We start from the raw sequence: 7527 nt of genomic DNA, 5'->3' as shown, positions 1-7527 counted from the left end.
ATTTGCACATGGTACATGCTTGGGAGCCTCATTGATCTGCATTGTTGTCTGCGCTATCGCTGATGATTCGCCAATAAGCGACGAAACCGGTCCGGTAGCTGAGGGGGTGTGTAGTATTGGGATTATCACGTGTGCACTGTGTGAACGTCTTTATAGTTGTTGAGGAACTCTGAGAAGGGTTTGAAACAGCATAGCGCTTACCTTGTGCAAGTCTTCTCGGGTTGCTTTATGCAGCTTCTTCGGCTGAAGGAGTGTGGGAGGGGTCAAATTTTACATATATATTGTCGCGGAAATGGCCCTTAGTGTGTTATTAAATATAGGATTAGCCCAGATCCCCCATTAAATGCATATTTAGCCACGTTGTTCGGTAAATGGACGTTACATGTGTGTCGGGAGATGTAAGAGGCTGTTTATTGTTCGTACAGTGGTGGACTGAAAGGTTTTTCTTCTTCCTTCCTCTCTCCGGACAATAGTCCCCGCCCAGCGCTCTGAAAGGGAGTGGCCTAGAGAAGCGAGCGCCGAGTCTGCGATTGGCAGAAGGTGGGACTGCGAGCGCCGGTGTAGCGCGATCGGCTGAATAGAACTGGCTGTGTGTGAGTCAGCAGTCGGCTTTGAGGTGAGCGAGCGCCGGAAAGGCAGTGGTGGATCTGTAAGAGAGGAACGGCTTGAACCTGAGGGTCGAGTCTGCCATCTGCCGAGGGAGTAACTGAGCCTGCGTGTCGAGTGAGGATTTCTGCTGTATAGAAACGACTAGTGGGAGGCTGCAATCGGCTTCGAGTGGAACTGGCTGCTGCGGAGTTGGCGATCGACTTTTATGAGGAGGTCCTCGACACGTTTGTCAATCCGCCTGCGGAGCCCAACACCCCGATTTGGCCTTGTCTGGTGAACAGGCCAGGCCTGGACTTGTATGCTGGACCTTGTGAAAAGCCAGCTGCAGCATACCACAGATCTTTCATCTTGGGCCGTCGACCTTATGCAGGGTCTGAACGTGCCGAGGCTGCGTGCATGAGGGCTGCTACAAATGGACGACGCCGCCATTTTGCCACGCGGTGTGTTTGAGCTTGGGTGCTCGAATCCGTGGACATCGGCTTGTCACGAGCCACATTCGGGCCTTTAACACTTTTTCCTCTCGTTCATGAAGCATCACCAAGTACTCTGTGTCTTGTCTGCATGTTGTCTAAGGTTTGTCTCGTTAGGGTCCCCTTCAAAACCCATAATCCGTAGCTCCCTAGTGAAGAACGGGTTATAGATTAATTATAACATTGTCGTGAATGCTTTGCTTGTGTTGTGTTCCCCGATGTGTCCCCAATAAATCTGGCTGATTCGTATGAAGTTGCCGCTTTGAATTAATTTGTGCCGCGACGAGGAACGATCTGCTCGATTTGGATATAAAACCAAAATGGTTCCAGACTGGCAGAATTCTCTCGGTATCTGACAAAACCAGTCTGTCACCGGCATCTATTCCCCCAGCTGGCAAGGCACAGGTGTACGTTGGTATCGCGATTCGAGGTGCGTGACCCGAGGCCTGTGCCGAACCATCCGGCTTTATAACCCCGGAGACGGTGGTGGTTAAGTGACGCCGAATATTCAACATTTGGCCGTCGAGAGTAGAGTGCGAATCCCGCCACCGCTGAATCCATAACAATATCTTCTTCTTCCTCTTTCGGCTTGCTCCCGTTAGGGGTCACCACAGCGGACCAACTGTCTCCATTTCGCTCTATCCTCCACATCTTCCATTGACACTCCAACCACCCGCATGTCCGCCCTCACCGCATCCATGAACCTCTTCTTTGGGCTTCCTCTTCTCCTCCTGCCTGGCGGCTCCATCTTCAACATCCTTCTCCCGATATACTCTGTTTCCCTCCTGTGCACATGTCCAAACCATCTCAATCTCGCCTCTCTCACTTTGTCTCCAAACCTTCCTACCAGCGCTGTCCCTCTAATACACTCATTTCTTATCCTATCCATCCTCGTCACTCCCAACGAGAATCGCAGCATCTTTAACTCTGCCACCTCCAGCTCTGCTTCCTGTCTTTTTGTTAGCGCCACCGCCTCCAAACCATACAACATAGCTGGTCTCACTACCGTCTTGTATACTTTCCCCTTCACTCTTGCAGCTACCCTTCTGTCACAAATCACTCCTGCAACTCTTCTCCACCCACTCCATCCTGCCTGCACTCTCTTTTTCACTTCTCTCCCACACTCTCCGTTACTTTGGACAGTTGATCCCAAGTATTTAAACCAATCCACCTTCCCCACCTCAACTCCTTGCAACTGCACCATACCACCACCCTCCCTCTCATTTACGCACATGTACTCCGTCTTACTCCTACTGACTAACATTCCCCTTCTCTCCAGTGCGTACCTCCACCTCTCAAGGCTCGATTCAGCCTGCTCCCTACTCTCCCTACAGATCATGATGTCATCCGCGAACATCATGGTCCATGGAGACTCCAGTCTGATCTCGTCCGTCAACCTGTCCATCACCATTGCAAACAGGAAAGGGCTAAGAGTCGATCCTTGGTGCAATCCCACTTTAACCTTAAACCGGTCCGTCATTCCTACCGCACACCTCACCGCTGTCACACTGTCCTCATACATATCCTGCACGATCCTCACATACTTTTCCAACACTCCCGACTTCCTCATACAATACCACAACTCCTCTCTTGGCACCCTATCATAAGCTTTCTCTAAATCCACAAACACACAATGTAACTCTTTCTGGCCTTCCCTATACTTCTCCATCAACATTCTCAAAGCAAACATCGCATCAGTGGTGCTCTTTCCTGGCATAAACCCATATTGCTGCTCACAGATCATCACCTCTCCTCTCAACCGAGCTTCCACTACTCTTTCCCACAACTTCATGGTATGGCTTAACAACTTTATCCCTCTGTAATTTCCACAGCTCTGCACATCACCCTTATTCTTGAAAATCGGGACCAGTACACTTAATCTCCACTTCTCCGGCATCCTCTCACTTTCCAAGACTTTATTAAACAATCTGGTTAACAACCCCACTGCCATTTCTCCTAAGCACTTCCATGCCTCCACTGGTATACCATCTGGGCCAACCGCCTTTCCACTTTTCATCTTCTTCATAGCAGTCCTCACTTCATCCTTACTGATCCACCCCACTTCCAGATTCACTATCTCCACCTCTTCCAACCTTCTCTCTCTCTCATTTTCTTCATTCATCAGCTCCTCAAAGTACTCCATCCACCTTCTCAACACACTCTCCTCGCTCGTCAGCACATTCCCATTTGCGTCCTTTATCACCCTAACCTGCAGCACATCCTTCCCAGCTCGGTCCCATAACAATATATATATATATATATATATATATATATATATATATATATATATATATATATATATATATATATATATATATTGTTGCGGATTCGCGCCCGCCGGCGTGCAGACGGCCACGTAACTCGAATCGCGGCACGTCGCCCACCGGACGGACAATCCAGTCGTGACCCTCTCGGTCTAACGCCGGGAACTAGTCACGGGTGGACCTTTTGGTCTCACCGCGATCGTGCCAATCGGCCCCCGCGTGGGATAGGGTTGCTCGCCAAATTCGACCTACCTAAGTACCCACACGGAGGGTAGACCGGGCGATCGCACCTCGCCGCAGGTCGACTCCGGACACGGGCCATTTTAAGCGACCCGTTCCGTACTATCGGAAAACCGAGCGGTGTTATTCGTCGGCCTCGACGGTTCGATTAATTATCGGGCGTATTCAGCCCACTACCAACCCTTTACGTGAAGCAAGATGGAGATTCAATAAAAGAAAAGACGAAGCGAAGCGGGAAAACAGTTCAACATAAAGCACATTTATTCGCGATGAACGGAAAGCACACATATACAATTCCACCAAAAGCACGTGTAAAAGGAGAAGAAACACAATATTACACAAAAAGCAAATGTAAAAGAGAAGACACAATGCAGAGCTATCCGACTACCGAGCACACGGCAACACTTATACAATTTTACTTCACAGACGGCGCCGACAACACATACCCAAAACCAAAGAAAAAGACCACCCTCAAGGATGAGGCGGGCCTGGGGCCGAGACCGGGTCGGGCCTACCCGTCTGATGATGAGACGCGAAGTGGCAATGGTGCCTCAACTCCGCGGGCCTCGCGGACAGTGTCTGGTAGGGGGTGGGAAAAGGGGCCCCCTTTGTCGCACTATCTCAGCGCGGGGGGAAACAGGAGGGGGTTGCTGATGCTCGGGGGAAGGAGGATAGATCTCTGTCTCGGGTCCCGCGACGAGCGTCTCCACCTCAACCTCGGTCGCGCCGTCGGCCTCCCGCCTTCAGCTCCCGGCACCGACGCGAGCACCCCCTCGTCCGTCTTCGCCGCCGCCACCTCTCCACAGCTCCGCCGACAACTCGTTCCCTCCGTCTCCTTTCTTGAACTCCGCACAGCTCGTTCCAACGTGCAACTCTTCTTTTTACTTCGCACAACTCTTTCCAACGCAGAACTCTTCGAACTCCGCACAACTCGTTCCAACGCACAACTCTTCCTTTACTGACGAACGCAGCCCTTATATAAGCCCCGTGGCTTCGCCTTTGACCCCCTCCCCTCCGACCTTTCACCTCTCTAACTGGCTCCCCATTGGACCGAGGAAAAGTGGGCGTGAACGCTTTTTGATCCATGAATTTGCATATAGCGTCCTCACTCCAACACCCTGGAGGCGGGGCCAAATCGCCCACGCTCTCCGATAGGACGGAACAAAAGTGGGCGTGAGTCGTTTTTGATCCGTTTTTCTCCGGAAAGTCTGTGATGTTTTTGTACACGCTGTTCGGTGCGCGCCCTGCACGAGTCCAGTACCGGTACCCACAAGTGGCGCGAGAATGGTGGTGATGCGACGGTTGCGAGGTGTGACGGTAAAGGTCGTGGCTGTTGTGGTGAAGCGGCGTTGTGGTTGGTGGTTGTTGTGTGATGACTGTTGAGACGTGGTTGGTGGTGGTAGAAATGGCGGCTGGTCCAAAATAAAGATAGGAAAAGAAAAACGGCTATCCTGAAGAGTCGCAGCCCGAGTGAATGACATGTATTCCCACTAGACAACGGGTTTGGGCCTAACTACACATATACTTACGGAGATATCTCACCTAAGGGACCTGAATGGTGGTGTGCGAATTTCGTCAACCACAACAATATATATATATATATATATATATATATATATATATATATATATATATATATATATATATATATATATATATATATATATATATATATATATGTATATATCAGCATCAACGGCTCAACTAAAGGCCCAGTCACACCTTGACGTTTTAGCCAGCTTATGCCGATTTTTTGAAAATTTGTCTAAAACGCTGGTACACGTCGAATACGTTATGGGTAAGTTTTGATAACATTGAGTGCACGCTGAAAAACACTGCCATACGTCGTTGTACGCTGGCTTTAAACATTGTACTTTTCGGTTGTCCTCAAATTTTCCATGCTTGAAATTTCAAGACTTATGCCAGCGTATGACTCACACGTTCCGCATAACGCTGGCCATAAGTTGTAGGCACGTCACGCAATCGTTGACACATGTTACTTGTAAGTTACTCATAAGTCGGAACACGTCGAAGTAATGTTTAGCGTACCCGAAACTTATTTCTAACCTATGAGTAACGTGTTGTACTTACGTTACGCGATCGGTGACACACATCGACACACGTTACTTGTAAGGTGCTCATAAGTCGAAACACATCAATGTAATGGTTAGCGTCAGTGTTCCAGACTCCCTGGTTTTATTTTATTTTTTTCTTCCTTCCTTCGATATGATGGTAATTTTGACACTTCGATTTCTCGTGCGGTTATAATATAATATAATTAATAGGCTGCCGCTCAACGATTTAAATCATAACCACACTGTAAACTGAACACCGTCATACCGAAGAAAGAAAAACTAAAAAAAAAACTGGGAGTCTGGAACACTGACGTTAACCATTACCTTGATGTGTTTCGACTTATGAGTACCTTACAAGTAACATGTGTCGACGTGTGTCAATGATCGCATATCGTGCGTACAACTTATTCCCATCGCATGCGGAGCGTGTGTCATACGGCAATTACGTCGTAAAATTTTTAACATGTTTAAAATTACAAGACGTACTCCACTTACTACGACGTATGATCGCGTACTTCAGCGTTCTATTCACGCATACCAAACTTACCCATACTGTATTCGACGTGCCCCAGCGTTTTAGACGCATTTTTCAGAGGTCGGCATACGCTGGCAAGATCGCCAAGGTGTGACTGCGATGTTGACACTTCCATTTCTGCGGCGGTTATGATTTGAATCGTTGTGCGGCAGCCTTTTAATAGGCTACGCCACGTCATCGTCGGCGATGCGTGCAGCGCGCTATGCCTAAGTTAGACTATCTTTGAGCATTGGTTGTGAAGGCCGACAACAGGTTCAGCATTCGTTGATATAAGTTATCTATAACACAACGAAACGTTCTGTGTCCGTTACTAATATGTTGTGCATCAGACCAAGTCTTTATGAATACGTCCGAATCTTTAAAAAAAAAACATCAAAAGTTCAACGTAAGCCAGCGTTTTACATACATTTTAATACGTTGCCATCGCTGGCTAAAACGTCAAGGTGTGACTGGGCCTTAACGTCGAGTTTGTTGCAGTGGGAGGTTAAAATCCCACGATGCACCAAACGGTTTCAACTCCTGTGAGACTTCCACATTATGGCGGACGATGCGCGTGCGGTTGTGAGGAGAGACAAGAGAACCGAAGTTCTTTTAAAACCAGTCGCCAAAGCTGGGGGGAAGGGGGAGGATGGTTGCAGAGCAGCCATGAGCAGTGGTTGAGCAGGGATGATGAGGTGACTGGCAGGATGATGAACAGACACAGGGCAAAGACTGGCAGGCGAGAAGACCTCCTTAAACTCTCCTCAGACTCTCTCCTTGTCATGTTCGCTGGTCTCCTCGGCTCTCCTCGTCATGTTCGCCGGTCTCCTCAGACCAACCGCTCTCTCACACACCCTCTTCTGCCCGATTAGGCTCCTCCCTCTTCTTCTGGGGCAACGAAAAACAGATCGGAGGCGATCTAAGCTCCACCCCTTGGTCAGCATCTACAGTTCTAGCCTTCTCTTGCTCTCTTGCCAAGTCTCCCGGTGCCCCTGGTGGAGGTTTACATTAGGGTTTATTCACACATTTCCTTTAACCATAATCCCTAACTATTACCATGCACCACCCCCTGTATGGTACACATACAAACAAGACATTCTTTAAGATGACGTGTCACTACTTATTACATCGAGATCGGCTAACTACCCATACACAGACCATGGTACTCCAGACATTCTTATCTGCTTTATGGTACTATCGAACCCCCCATATCGAAAAACCCCCTCCCCACCCCACAAACATAACAATATACTGTTATGGATTTCAGAATTGGATTTGACTGATGCATACAAACATTTAGGTCCTCAGACAGTTATTTCCCGAAATGCATGTCCAGGATAGACCCATCCCGATGT

The sequence above is a fragment of the Eptatretus burgeri genome, chromosome 1 (genome assembly GCF_056783735.1).
Source record: "Eptatretus burgeri isolate ZD-2024b chromosome 1, Ebu_testis_v1, whole genome shotgun sequence".
In the NCBI taxonomy this organism is placed as follows: domain Eukaryota; kingdom Metazoa; phylum Chordata; class Myxini; order Myxiniformes; family Myxinidae; genus Eptatretus; species Eptatretus burgeri.
This window is presented reverse-complemented; position numbering follows the sequence as displayed.